Source organism: Aquila chrysaetos, chromosome Z, assembly GCF_900496995.4.
Source record: "Aquila chrysaetos chrysaetos chromosome Z, bAquChr1.4, whole genome shotgun sequence".
Taxonomy (NCBI): Eukaryota; Metazoa; Chordata; class Aves; order Accipitriformes; family Accipitridae; genus Aquila; species Aquila chrysaetos.
The window spans coordinates 24873991-24889354 of NC_044030.1; the positions used below are offsets into that span (position 1 = coordinate 24873991).

At 44.6% G+C, this 15364-nt stretch overlaps 1 protein-coding gene across 1 annotated transcript in view; it reads left to right on the forward strand.

Moving 5' to 3' along the window:
• Positions 1–13914: 13914 nt before the first annotated feature.
• Positions 13915–15364, forward strand: part of PJA2 (praja ring finger ubiquitin ligase 2) — a 33264-nt gene continuing 31814 nt past the window's right edge. The window contains exon 1 of the mRNA XM_030005618.1: positions 13915–14005. The gene's annotated coding sequence lies outside the window, so the exon portion shown is untranslated. The remainder of the gene's footprint in view (positions 14006–15364) is intronic.

Consider the following 15364-nt stretch of genomic DNA (forward strand, 5'->3'; position numbering starts at 1 on the left):
CTCCCTCACGGAGGGCCGCGCAGGCCGGGGCAACCCCGCCCGCACCCCCTCCGCTGTGCCCTCGCCGGCGCCGCCGGGCCCCCACAGCCACCGCCACAGCCCCCGTCGCCGGGGCCGGGTGGCTGCACGCACCCTGGCCGCACCGCAGCGGCGCGGCGCCACCTGCCGGCCGGCGGCACCGATGCGGCGGCGTGAGGGAGTCGAGGGGAAGCGGGAGCCCGCCCTCACCTTGGGTCAATTAAGTTTATTAACCACAGACATGAAGGTGCGATCCGCCTTCCCAGGGGAGGCTTCTCCTTTCCTCACCGAGTGTGCCTCGCGGGGTGAAACACGTCCCTACCGCACCCGGGGCCTTGGGCCCCCGAGCTTGGCCATCTCACCTGCCCAGCGCAAAGGCCACCCGTCCCCATGCGCTGCTCTGGCGGCTCTCTGGGGCCAGGGTTTGGGGAGTACTCGGCAGGACAAGGCCCAGAGGGGAACAAAACATCCTTGAGTACGGCTGCAGTGCAAGGTTGAGGCACCAAAGCTTGTTGTAAATTCACCTGCTCAGGTGCTGGCTACAGGCACAGCAGCTGGGAGCTTAGTAAGGGTTGGCTCGCCTTCTCCCACAACCTACAACTCTACCCACCGGCCAGTCTCGTAGAGCTGGATCCATGTGACGCTGACGAGATGCAGTGGTTTTCTTCTGGAGCTGAAGATGTCAGCTGTTTTACGTTGGCTACAGCTGCCTCCTCTGAGAACTGATTTCAGAGGCAGCCAGAAGGTGTTGTCCCTGCACCTCTGCAGCTCACGTCCTAAGACCTAGATGTGCTACTGAGCGTCTTCATCATTAACCAAAACCTCCCAGCTTTGTCTCATTTGACAGCTGGATGCTTTGGAGCATTGTGATAGCCCATAAGCTGTGTGAGATACTTAGAGTTACTCTTTAGTATTAGGTTTCGTTCTTGTAAATAGCAGGGGTAAAGTACATATGGAGACTGCTGGAAACCTTGACATAGCTGGCTAACAGGCCCATTAGACAGCAGTGCAATTCACCCCTTGATCCTCTACAGATCCACGCTCTTAGCAAGCGGAGGGATAGCCTTTTGGCATAATAATTGGCTGCAATTTGAACTGAAGTCCACAGGTGGCTAGCTGACCATTAGTGATGAGTTGTAGGAATACATTGCATACTGAATTCTTTGAAAAATATCCTTCCGTTTCTAAAACTTTACATTGAGCGTATGTGGCCGGTTGCCAGCTGACATTCTTCTCTTGTTCTATTAGAATTAGAATTTTCTTCCCATGGCTCAGTACCTTTACACTGCAAGCTCTTCAGGGCTGGGACAAACGTTTATGTTTTGTTTTGTCTGAAACAATAGAAAACATAAAACAGATAATAAGTATTCACATTGTGCTATTATGTCTGCATAGTCATATAGGCCAAGGAATTGCTCCAGGTCTGTATATGTTTGCAGATCGGAGATGCTTGAAAAATATCTCGGTTTTAAAAATATCAGTTTTTCAGAATAAACACCTGCAGAAATGTCTCCATTCTGGAAAAAATCCATTTAGAAATTAATAGATAAGGTGATGGTTTCATAAGGTGAAACTGTGAAATTTCATTTTGGAAAACAGCGTTTAACTTTTTTCTGTCTCAAAAACATATAGTATCATTTTTAAATTTTGTATAATAAACCACCTAAAAGCTAGAAATATAGATTGGTTTGCAAACCATTCAGAATCTCCCCTTCCTCACTTTTTTTTTTTTTTTTAGCTGTGTAAGGTATTGCTGAAAGGATTTACAGAGAGTTTTTGCAGGTGGAGTACATCATCAGGGTTTCTTTCAGGAACTTCTGCTCAAGTGAATGACATTCCAAATTTAATTGTTGAGGTCTGCAAATGTTGTGAGACACATAATTTTATTTTATTCTCTCTTTGTAGTAGTGGGCTTTATTTTTCCCATGTTCCCTTTGAACAATGACTTTCTAAAATCTGTAAATTACCTACATATAATAATGTTGCAATATTTTCCATGACTTATTTTAACATAAGAGATAAGGCTTGGGAGATTCTGCAAGCCAGCCTTCCATGTGATTTGTTGGTTACTTTCTCCCTAAAGCCTTTTTCTGAAGGCAGATAGCCCGGCCAGTACCACTGTATTTATTTTCTATTCTGATTTATGTATGAACACTACTATTGGATCTCATTCCTTAATGTTATCTCTGGGGCACACAGTACTGAATGCTGTCTCTTCAAATCTGTCCTGTGGTGCAGCTTCTTAATCAGAGCTGACTGGTAGCTTCTCCATTCCTATATACATGGTAGGTGGAAAATATCTGAACTTACATGCTTATAAAGGTAGAATGGTTGTTGGTAGACTTTTCTCCTTCAAAATTAGGTGAAATGTTGCTGCAGTGAAAACATTCTTTCACTGTTTATTTTCTGGATAATACATTAAAATATTGTTATTGGAAAAAGCCACACATTTTATTTGAAAGTGTACAGAAGCAGTAAAAAAAGATAAAATTGAGCATAATTTTGCATGTTTCAGCAATTAAGTGAGATAACTGGTTTGTATCCTTATTAACTGGCTTAGTTTAAGCAATCTACCTGGCCAGGGAAGTTTATGAACTCAGTAAATAAAGAAAATTCAGACTGTGTATATATTCCACTGCCAGGAAACAAATTAGCTTGAAGAGTGTAATAGAATAAACAAAATAGACTTGGCTTTCGCAGTATGATCTGCAAGGGTTGCAGAAGTTACGCAGAACTTTCAGATTCTGCCAACAATCTCCTGACGTTTTACACAGAAAAGATATGAACACAGCCAGCAGTTTCTGGAGGATAGGGAAGTCTAGCAATCAATAGTATAGTAGATTATCAACAAACATAACAAGGTGGCTTGATTGGAAGTAGGTCAATATGTATATCCAGTTTAATATTTTCAAGTTGTCCTACAAAATGACTGTATAAAAATCAATCACTTTTTTCTCCAAGGTTTAGCAAAATTGCCATCTGGTTTGCTAGTTACATCAATAAATCTTACAGGTGCTGTTACTGAAACAGAATGAAGATAAGTAGCAACATAATTCCTGTAATAACTCCTAGACAGATTCTGGTTCGTGAAAACTCAATCTCTAGCAAATGAATTATGCCATCCTATTTAATTTGGAAAGTTTGCATTCTGAATTTTCAGCCCCTGTGTTAATTTTGTTGTTTGATCATTTTTATATCAGTTGTTCTATGAAGAAAAGAACTGACGGGTCTGGTGTCCTGTGGATGAAAGAACTGATGCTGAACAAACATGGTAGTTATTCCACACGGAGTGGACTGTGCTGCTGTTTTCACAGTGACGTCTGTCCTACTCACTGCCTTTGAAACACGTAGAAGCTGAAAAAACTGTGAGGCAGACAGACAAATAATCAGATTAATTAGGAAACTAAACTGCAGATATGACATATTTACCCATGGAATTGGGATATTTTCACTTTCTCTTAGGTAGGCGGCATCAATTTTTTGATCAGTTAACTTTTTGATGAAGCTATATCTGAAAACTGACAGATTTTACCCTTTTCATAAATTAGTTTTCATTACAACAATATTTGCCTTTCTTAGACTTATTTTAATAGAAGGGATAAAAATTTCTGTTTGCAAAACAAGTGCAGACTTTGTCTGTAACTTCAGCCAGAGTATCCAACATATTTCTGCTATGCAGTGTTAAGGAGGGAAGACCCTGTGGTATTTTCTGTGCAGCAATGTTATCAGTGTTAGGCAGTTGTCCTGGTTTTTCTAGGGCAGTATGGGCAGAGGCTACATAATTACAGGATGGGTATCTATAGGGAGACATCTCAATTCCTCCTCAGCCGTTCACATGAAGATTCCCTATAGCACCACCTGCATAGAACAACTTGTAAAGATTCAGACAGTCTTGAGTTTGAGAAAAACTGCACACTAAAAGGTATGAGAGACCAGAATCTATTAAATGTAAGCTACCTATTTTGGTAGTGAAGGGACTGACACACCTATCTTAAGCCTGTTTGAAAGTCTTAACCACAATATCTACAGGTAAGATCACCATAGGTGTAATTATCATCTAAAATAGGCTTATCCCCCTTTGTTAAGCCAGAACCTGTTTTGGTACATATGACTGTGGACATACTTTAAAAGTTCTTTACAGTACCCAGATTCAGTAAGGAAAAAATGCTGAAGTAGTGAAAAACAGATTCAAAGCCCTAAAGAGTGGTGTCACTGTACTGGCTAGGGATTCTTTTACTTAAAAGCTCAGTTCACCCTATGAAGAAAAAAAAATTAAAAAATCAATCCTCTGTTAACAGAAATACATACATCCTCACAAAAACCCAGGCAGTTTTCAAAATAGTTTTTTGTAGTAATTTATGAACAACTATTACATACAACAGTTTGAAAGACATGCTTGCAGCAGCTGTACAACTCATACAGTTTTTTTCCACTTTAGTACCAAGTCTTCACCCATAGCACCTACTAAATGAAAGAGTGCCTTTACACTTTAGATCTGCCTTCTCTCAAGACAGATTTTTCATTAGTTCAGTAGGGGAAAGGAGTGTCTTGAGTGGTTGTGTATTCAATGGTGTCAATAAAAAGGTTGAAAGAATAATTTCAAACTTGGAAAAAAATACAGTAGCCCAAACTTTACTGTCAGTTACACAAACACAACTCCCAGGATCATACTGTCTTTGCTAGAACTGAAGTCAAAAGTAAAAATGCATCAACATTGTCTATTCTTGAACCTGCATCTCTGTGCCTGAAAGCAGAATTTGGTTCAATACTAATGAATGCATCCGTCAGATCACCAATAGACTAAGACAAACTCCCCTTCTGTGATTTTAGCTTCCATGAAGCTAAAATGCCAGGCTGTGGGCCGGAGATCCTGAGACACAGGCGTGTTTTCTGTCATGACTGCTGGAGAAAGGTAACCTTTATCTTCTCAGAGCAGCAGAAATCCTTGCACTGTGCAAATTCAGAAGACACTTTCATTGAGCTTTTGAGGAGCTTTCCAAAACTGGCTCTTTCTCCTTGATTAGGTCAGGATGTATTTTTTAATTTAATCATTACCTTGATACCAAGAATGATAACACAGCAGACCTCTTAACTGATCTGGCTCCAAACAGACTGAACTCATTACTTATCTCTAATGCTTTGAGCTCCCTCTCTCAAGAAACAAACAGTTGCCAACCTTGATCTTGAAAATTGTTTCTTTTTGCCAAAGCAGTGTACCAAAATTATATCAGGGCGCAGCAAGGCCTGGCTGCCCTGCAAAGGAAGGCAAGCTGGGGGCTAAGTATGACAGCAAGTCAGATAGGAGCACTGGCCTTGCTGACAACGTTGCAGGAGTCAGGATCAGGGCCAGAGATGACGCTCATGGTTGGACACATTCTAGCGATGCCCCAGCAAGGCTGTAGTGCTGGGGCAGATGCAAGGCTGAGCCAGGAAGCCCAGCCAGAGGGTCCAGGTCAGGGCCAGACTGCGGGAGGTCCACAACTGGGTGCAGAGCAGCTGTTGCACGGCTGTGGTGCCAGTGGTAAACCACAGCAGGAAACGGTCCCGGAGAAAAGGACAGGCAAGTCCTTGCTTCCAGCTTTCTTCTCTGCACCGGTGAAGGAGCCCACCTTGGACTCAGCCAGCTGAACTCCTTCACTCTTCCAACTAAACACCAGAAGGAGTTCATGCTCACAGCCCTGACAAATTGGACTCTGTGCCAAAACTCAGAGACATAACATACATGCATAGACACACACTGTATTTTGATCAGCTCCAGAGAACAATGATAGAATTACTTCAGCTAATCTCGGCTTTGGTATCAGAAATATTTTGTAATTCTATTCTGAAAAGCAAAAATTAACCATTTTAGAACAATTGTTAGGCCTTTGCAGTTAAGCTGGTTAGCTTACTATAAATGGCCCAAAGGGCAAACTCTTGAAACTAGTGACCAAAACATTTTGCTATATATTTAAAAACTAATTCTAGTATCACTTCATTTTTCTGAGCTGACAAACCTAATCGATCATTGTGACAGTATTCATTTCTCTTGGCATGCTTACAGGATGCAGTGTCACCATTTTACTGTGTTACAATGTCACACTGACACACCTGAAAAATTTGGTAGAGGGGATCAGTCTTGCCCACTTACAAGCTTTTCTCTCACCCTTTTTGTTGGATCTTTCATGCCTAGTTTTAAAGTGTGTTGCATGCCTCGGATGTTGGAAGTTCCAAGCAACAGCTGTAACTACTACAGTAGATGAAGAGTAAATGTAAAAGCAATTAGTTGTCTTTTAACATTTTTTTCTTATTTTCAGGACAGAAAAAGTAGACTGCTTCTGTTTAAACATGCTGTAATTTAGGAAGGAGGTACAGGGAGAGATTTCCACAACCACAAGTGTAAGAGAAATACAACAATCTGGGGAGCTAGCAGACTTTGACCTGCTTGGGTGTAGGCCTTCATGCATCTGTTTGAGTGCTTTCCTGACAAAGAACATTTTCCTGACAAAAGCCCTTTGATTTTTAATCGTAGTGTGTGCTGTGTTGATGAATAAAAAGGAATTATGTTTTTATAGTGGTTAGGAGAGTCTCAGCTCTATAGCTATAACAACTACAGTACCTGTTTGGGTAGTACATTTTTGTGGAATTTCATGGGGTTTTGCGGGGGTGGTTTGTTTTTCTTTTTTTAATACAGAGCTGTTCGCTAGGATCTGAACTTTGATTCAACCTATCACTGCTGAATGAATTGAATTAAACAGAGACCTTGCTAGAAATTTAAGTTATAAATTGTTTTTATTTAGAGAGTACTTTAGGACACAGAAAGATTGCATGCAGTACTTTGTTCATACTTTATAGCCTGTGTACATTTTGGTACATTATTATGAGATATAAATACATGTAGAGTGTATTCAGTTTCTTTAATTTCTTTTGGTTGCCCTGGGCATTTTTTGGTACTTAGAATTTCATTTACTACTCTGAGTTATCCTGCAGAGCTCAGGTTTTGCTAACACATAACAAGAGGTATTTTAGGAGGCCTGGGCAATAGGAACATGGCTGAATCACTAATACGTGGTATACAGGTGATGTAAGTTCCCATCTGGCATTACACTGGGACAGGCTTCCTAGAGAGGTGGTTGATGCCCCAAGCCAGTCAGTGTTTAAATGGCATTTGGGCAACACCCTCAATAACATGCTTTAGCTTTTGGTCAGCCCTGAAGTGGTCAGGCAGTTGGACTAGATGATCGTTGCAGGTCCCTTTCAGCTGAACTGCTCTATGCAATTCTATTCTATTTTATTCTACTCCATTCTATTCTAATTGTGATATAAAAGATACATTTATTAATCAGTTAGTAATTGGTATGAGTAACAACCACATCTTACCAACAAAGCAACCATTTAAATACTGTTATTCTTTAATAACCATTTTAATTATTCAGCCCGATTTCAGACTGTAAGAGCAATTTTTTTTATTTCTTAGAGTAGTGTTTTAGCATCCAAGTAGATTATCTAGACGATGTGACCTAGAATAAAATCATATTCCATTTGTTACCTTTTTTGGTTTGTTTTGCTCTTGATGTAAAAAGGTGTGAAATAGTAGACAGCTTGTTTAGAAGCTCAGTAGGCTGGGTCCTAATGCCATGCAAAGAACAGTAAGTGATGTCAGCTATAAGAGAGAGAAATTACTTTTCAGCTAGTTTAAAATCTTTGTTTCTTTGCAGTACTATTTCATTGATTTTAATACAGAAAGAAATGTTTTGTTACATAGTAATTGCCATACTGAATCTAGACAAAACTTAAACCTTTTTAATCTTCTTTGCAATAGTGGCAGGAATCAAAGGACCTTGGGGAAGCACTCTGAAGTACAAGGGCAGGGAATAATCCAATCATTCATAATCAATTAAAAATACTTTAAAATCTCAAATTCTGAACATGGATTCATAATCCTTCTTTCCATAATTGTTGGTATGCATTTGTTATTTATACTATTGCAAACCTAGACGTTGACCTTATCTACACAAACTGCAAAGGATATCTTGTATCCTGCTGAACACTTGCTCTTAACTATAGTTACAAATAATATTACTTATAAGTAATGCTGCCTTGCAGAAATACCCCTTGGCTAATTTTACAATGTTTCAGCAAAATTATTTTAACTGATTTAAAATTTTCTGCCTTCATTTTATTAAACTGAATGTTTTCTTGTTCTTGAGTGGGAGGTGAATTTTAGTACAATGGGATTATATTAACATTATCTGTGTTTTAAACTGGAACACACCGTGCTTTCCTGAATTTATAGCCATCTGAATTTTGGGAAAAGGAGACTTAATTTGCAATTCTGTGTTGTTGCTGGTGTTTTTACAGCTGATTGTGCTGTAATTTCAGAGTTTTGGGGATGCATCTGAGTAACTGTACTTGAACAAATCACTTGTAGAGTATATATACAATAATTCTCAGGCTTCTAAGAAATATTTGCTCTGCTGTGAAGTACACATAATATCTCATTTGCTCAGAAAAATACAGAAATAATCAAATGTACAACATTCCTAACATAAAAACAGTAACTCCAGTTGAAGCTACCATTCACACACACTGTAGGAATACCAAACATCTGAAAAAAAAAAGAAAATTCTTGAAAACTACTGGACAAAATTTCTGGACAGAAAACAGGATGTGTCCAAGAAAACACACAGACATGACAGTTTATGGTTTGCAATAGAATTTTGTAACAGGAATCATCGTATGGTTTTTCATGTCTGCCTTTCAGTACCCTGTCATAGTTTTCTTTGAATTCCTGTATGAGAGAGGATGAACTTGATCAAAAAACTCCTCTTTTGTTATAAAACCTAATAATCTACAGTTGGGAAAACAGGTGGCACTCCTTGATATGGTGGTATTCTGTATGTCCTTACTGGGCACAGCATCAGTACCTGCAGCTACAGTTTGGCTTCCTGAGAAAAAAGCTTGGTCTGAATACTATGAAGATTTAAAATGTTACAAAATTGTAAATGCTTACATGCAGCTCACATAAAAGATCTTTCTATTTATGTGTTTATTTAGTCTTTTGAATAGAGTATGAATGATAGCATGGATGCATCAGTGATATGGATATGTTTTATGCAACCATTTAAAATTCATTAGAAAGAAACTGTTAGACTTCATGGACTTTTGGATTATGTCTTTCCTGAAGTATAATCATCAATCAGCAAAGCAAGTCTTCAAGAATTCACTCTTGCTCCCCAGCTGAGGATACAAACTTAAGGTGGTTGCACAGTAGTAGTATTCTTCCATTTAGACTGACATTTTCTGCCAAAACTCTTTGTATTTCCATGGAGTGATGGGTTGATGCAACTTGAAGAGTATTCAGAGAGGCTAATTTTAATCTTTGGTGCCTAATTTCTCCTGTTCCCTTCTATGCCAATCTCTGGGTGTGTGCAGTGGATTCCTTAAGAGGATGATTTTCAATATGAGCCTAACTTGAAGAGCTGTATCATCTGCTGCTGAGGGATTTAAGCTCTACTGATTGTAGAGGTAGTTTACAAACAGTAGCCTATCTTGATCTTTCTGAATAACTCACATCATTGCCTCAAAGTATCTGAGTTTGGCTTGTCTGTCCATCAGTCTGTCTGCATACATGTCTATGAGCACTCCTTCCTAATGCTTTTGAACTTTTAGCTGTTTTTAGCAAAAAATTGACAGAAGGAAGGAACTCTACAACAGAACAGAACAGAATAGAATAGAACAGAATTTCAGTTGAAAGGGACCTACACTCATCTAGTCCAACTGCCTGACCACTTCAGGGCTGACCAAAAGCTAAAGCATGTTATTAAGGGCATTGTCCAAATGTCTCTTAAACACTGACTGGCTTGGGGCATCAACCACCTCTCTAGGAAGCCTGTTCCAGTGCTTGACCACCCTCCTAGTAAAGAAATGTTTCCTAATGTCAAGCCTGAACCTCCCCTGGCACAGCTTTGAGCCATTCCCAGGTGTCCTGTCACTGGATCCCAGAGAGAAGAGCTCAGGACCTTCCTCTCCACTTCCCCTCCTTCAGAAGCTGTAGAGAGCAACAGGGTCGCCCCTCAGCCTCCTTTCCTCCAAACTAGACAAACCCAAAGTCCTCAGCCACTCCTCACAGGACATGCCTTCCAGCCCTTTCACCAGCTTTGTTGCCCTCCTTTGGATGCATTCAAGGACCTTCACACCCTTCTTAAATTGTGGGGCCCAGAACTGCACACAGTATTCAAGGTGAGGCCGCACCAATGGTAAATAAAGCAGGATAATCACCTCTTTTGAACAGCTGGTTATCCTGTGTTTGATGCTCCCCCAGATGTGGTTTGCCCTCTTGGCTGCCAGGGCACACTGCTGACTCATGCTGAGCCTGCTGTCAACCACCACCCCAGATCCCTTTCTGCAGGGCTGCTCCACAGCCACTCCTCTCCCAAGTTATACTTGTGCCCGGCATTACTCCACCCCAGGTGCAGAATCCAGCACTTGTTCTTGTTAAATTCCATGCCAGTGATGATTGCCCAATGCTCCAGTCTATCTAAATCTCTCTGCAAGGCCTCCTGTCCCTCGAGAGAGAGTCAACATCACCTCCCAGTTTGGTATCATCAGCAAACTTGCTAATGGCGAATTCAACTCCTGCATCCCGACCATTGATAAAAATATTGAACAGAACCAGCCCTAGAATTGAGCCCTGAGGAACACTGCTGGTGACCAGTCACCAGCCAGATGTAGCCCCATTCACTACAACCCTTTGAGCCCTGCCCTTCAGCCAGTTCTTCACCCAGCACACCATGAAACTCCTCATCCCACAGTTGGACAACTTGTCCAGAAGGTTGCTGTGAGGGACAGTATCAAAAGCCTTACTAAAGTTAAAAAACTACATCCACGGCCTTCCCTTCATCCACTAGGCGGGTGACCTTATCATAGAAGGATATCACACTGTGCCTGATGATTGCATTGTTCTTTAAATGCCTTTCAGTAGTACCCAGTATGATCTTCATAATTTTTCCAGGAACTGAGGTTAGACTAACAGGTCTGTAGTTCCCTGGGTCTTCCCTTACACCCTTTTTGTAAATTGGACTAACACTGGCTAGCTTTCAGTCAGCAGGGACCTGCCCAGACTCCCAAGACCTTTGGTAGATGATCTAGACGGGTCCTGCCATAACATCCGCTATCTCCCTCAGTATCCTGGGATGAATCCCACCAGGCCCCATGGACTTCTGAACATTCAGCTGATACAGCTGGTCCCTGACAGTTTCAGTGTCCACAGATGGAAAGTCACTGTTCCCACACTCGTGGTTCTCTGACTCAGGTGACTGGGCAGCCCATGGTCTGTCAGTTTTATTAAAGACTGAGGCAAAAAATGCATTGAATGCCTCCACTTTTTCTTCATCTCTGTTAGTCAGGTGACCATCTTCAACACACTCAGATATCTGTAAGTTCTGCAAAAATGAGCAGCTATGTACAGGAGAAAGCAAACAAAGTCAGCATTTCCATTGAGCATGAACTCTACAGTGTCACGACCTGGACTGGATAGACCAGGGAGTCGTGTTGAATTTGGAATTTCCTCGGGCTAAATTAAGGTGAAACAACACCAAACGATCAGTTAAACATTCTATTCATGACAGAAGCAAACTGAATTTGGGAGGCATAACAGCAGGTGGTGTGGCTTCTCACAACAGGAATTGACATGGAACTACCTCAGTAATCCGTGTAACCCGTGGTAACCTTATACATCAGTTCAGGGAATAAGGAGAGAAAAGGGAAAAGAGAGAACAAGACAGGGAGGAGAAAAAGGAAGAGAGATTTCACCGGCCCTGGGTCCAGCGTTGGTCTAGTCGGCCTGCGGCCGTGGGCACGTGGGGCTTCAGTCTGTGTCCTTTTTACCATCTTTTCCCCTCCTTAGGGCGGGCACCCGAACTCATCAGGCCAGTTAGGTGTCCTGATCAGTTTGTGAGCCTTTGGGCTTGGGGGTCGCCTGGGGAGCAACCTCCCCCTCCCTGGAGAAGCGCTCTTTTGCCATGCACGGTGAGCTGCCCTGCTCAGCCTACCCAAAGCGGCGTTCTCGGAACAGGGAGCTGCGCACCCTCCGGCACGGCCTCCCCCTCCTGTTGCTGATGCCCGGTGCTCATCGGCTTCTTCTCACCTGCGGCTCCTTGCTAGGCTGAGTTCCTTGTTATGCAGAGTGAGTCGTTAAGCTTGCCCCTCCACAGTGTTTGAGACATTACCTCTTTCAGTCTCTCACATACAGTTAGCCATTTATATGGTTTCCTGTCTAGCAGTTGGCATGCATGTACTGGCTAAGCTGTTAGCATGTAGAAAGCTAGTAACCAGCCGCAGTATGCCCTGTCACTTGTCTTGCTTAAAATGGAGGGGCGTGAGAAGTAATTACAGGAAACACGACAGGGTAGAATGGCCAAAGAGCAAGAACTGAACTGATAATGTGAGAGGAGGGGAGGAGTTGTAAGAAAATGGATGACTGGGGATTCTTGTTGCTGAGTGGCAGCAGGAATATGGGACACATTCACAGAAATCACACTTCATTAGGTCCACTGTTTACTTGTTTTCTCTTTGGGGATGAAGTTTATTCTCAATCTCGGTTTTCATGTTTCAACAAGTAGATATTGGTGTTCATAAATGATTGATTCCTAACTGTTATGTGTGTACCCAACATGGTAATAGTGGATCACTAAAAACCTTTTGTTGTAGGTGGAAGCAAGCTAGGATACCATGATGTAATTTTTTTTTTTTTTCCCCAAGAACTGACTGTGTTTATTATTGGAACAGTGTAGGGATACTTATGCTGACAGGAGTGTCGAACAATGTAAGTGTATGCTAGCTGAAGTATTCTACACGAAGTTGATAAGAGTTTTCCCTGAGGAATGACTAATCAGACTAATAAAAATCAATATTCAAACTTGATAAAAATAGTAGTTGAAAACAGGTGAAGCTTCACCACTGTAGTCAATGTGCAGCATGTCTTCTCTGGCCTTGTTTTTGTATGGCATAGTCTGCGCTGTCTTCATCCTAAATGCTGTGTGCTTCTCCTCCTGCTTTCTGTATGCACAGAACACAGCACAGTTCTTCTTGTGTGAGGCCATTCATTTTTCTTCTTTCCCCTAGCTCTGCCCCTGTCTGTCTTTCCTCTGTGAAGCGTATGTCTTTTTGCTTATCTCCCCCTTTTGTACAATGCATATCGCCCGATGTTGTGTGTAAGTCTCTGTCCTACCGTGAGCAACCCTTTCCCACTTCTCCGCAGTAAAACGTGGAATTGCTTTCTGCCTCCTTCTAAATTCAGATAAAAGTGACCGGCCCAGAGGTGAACTCACTCTGCACGATTAAACGACCGATTAAAATGCTAACAGTAATTTATTCAGGAACAGGCAACACGTAAAAGCCAGAAACACGGAATCCGAACAGGAACACCCGCCCAGCTGAGCAGCTGGGTGCCGGCTGGCGGTGATGGGGCACGCTGGCCCCCACGGCCTCCCTGCCGCGGTTGCCTCAGGGCCGGCAAGGCCCTGTCACCTCGGAGGTGCCCACGCTCCCTGCTCGCACGACTCGGGAAGAGCCGGTCCGCGGCCCGCCTACCGCGGGAGCTCACCTCAGTCGGTACGGCCGCGGTGCGCCGCCGGCCTCCGGAGGCTGCAGCTACACAACCTACAACCTCCACCCCCACCGGGCACCTCCGGGCGGCAGCCGGGCGGCAGGGCCCTCAGGCCCGGGGTCAGGTCCCTCAGGCCGAGGGCTGTGGAAGCGGCGACAGCGCCCGCCGGGCCGGGGCGGGGAGGGACCACGCCTCCCGCCCCCGCGCGAGGCACCGCCCCTGCCCCCGCCCCGCCCCTCCGTGGGCGGCAGCGGCGAGCCCTCTCCCTGCGTTCCCGCCCCCCCAGCCGGGATTGGTCACTGCTTCTTCATCGTGGCCCAGCATTGGCCAGCGCTCGTAGCTGTAAAGCGACAGGATTGGCCACAGTGGCGGACGCGGGCAGGCAGGCGGCGGCTACGGGTAGGCGGGCGAGTCGGGCTCGGGAGGGGTGCGTGCGGGCCCCCGCGGGGGCCGGCCCGGCCCGGCGGCTGCAGGTCGAGCCTGGGCCAGCCTCCGCTCAGGCCCGGGGCTCTGCGTGCGGCCTCCGCCTGGGGAAGGAGGGCGGTAGTGGAGCCAGGCAGGGCCTCGCCGCGGCTGTCTTCCGCCCCCGGGGCCGTCGCTTGGGCCGCGGAGCGGCGGCCTCCCCTCAGGGAAAGGCTTGCGGGGGCGGCCCCGGCGGTGCTGTGGCCGAGGACCAGTGGGCCGAGGGAGAGGCCGAGAGTGCCCCGCGGCCGCCGCCGTCCCGCGCAGCGGGCCGTGGTGGCTCGGCGTGTCCCTGTGCGTGAGGGGTCGAGGCCGTTGGTGGGCGCGGTGAAGCCGGCGGGGCAGGCAGCTACAGAGCAGGCAGGGGGCAGGCCTTCAGTTCCAAGTTTGGGGGGGGGGGGGTCGTTGTTTTATTCCCCACAACTGTGTGACGGTGACTCGGTATCCCGGGGCGGGAGGGGGACCCTGCTGCGTGGTGCTGTGGCCGGAGAGCTGTCGGCGGTGGCGGGAGTGGGCTCCCCGTCCTGCGCAGCGTGCCTCCGAGGGCGGCCCTGCCAGCTGGGCGGGTTCTCGCTGCCCTACCTCAGACAAAGTAAAAATGGGTGTGAGCAGGCTCACTTCTGAAGTAACTCACTTGACGTTGCTTGAACTCAAGTTACGAAGCACTCGCACCACCTGTTTGCTGGAGGAGAAGGTGGTCTGAGCCGGCTGTGAGCAGAACCACCGCCAAATTCAGGGACAGAAACGATGTGTCTTGGGCACGGCAACCAGAGGAGATATGCTAAGCCGCATCAGTTAAAAGCATGCATTTTCTTCCACATGAGCAAAAATGGATTAACCTATAGTTACACTCCACAGGATGGGTTTTGCACCTGGATGAGAGCGTCCCTGAGGGTGTTTCCTGTGCATGTTTTGATGTTGCACCTTTTCAGTAGGTTCATGTGAACTGCTTGTTTTCAGCTGTGCTGACAGCGGTGGAACTGAGTTCTTGCAGAACACTGTGTAGTGCAGATACGCTTGACTGCATACTGCTAGTGAATTAACACATTATGAAGAATATATGTCGGTTACTTAGCATATGAATCTGCATGGTGCACAAAGATACAAAAAGGCATGAAAAGTTGGTATTTTAACTGTGATGCTGAGTGCCTTATAGGATGTGTTTGAAAGCTTAGAGCCTGCGTTTGGGTCCTTTCTCTGTACTCTGACATATTCAGACACTTCATTCTTTCAGTGTGGTTCTTGATTTGCACTTGTCTGTGTACACACTTATGCAATTTAGAGGAATGATTTTTT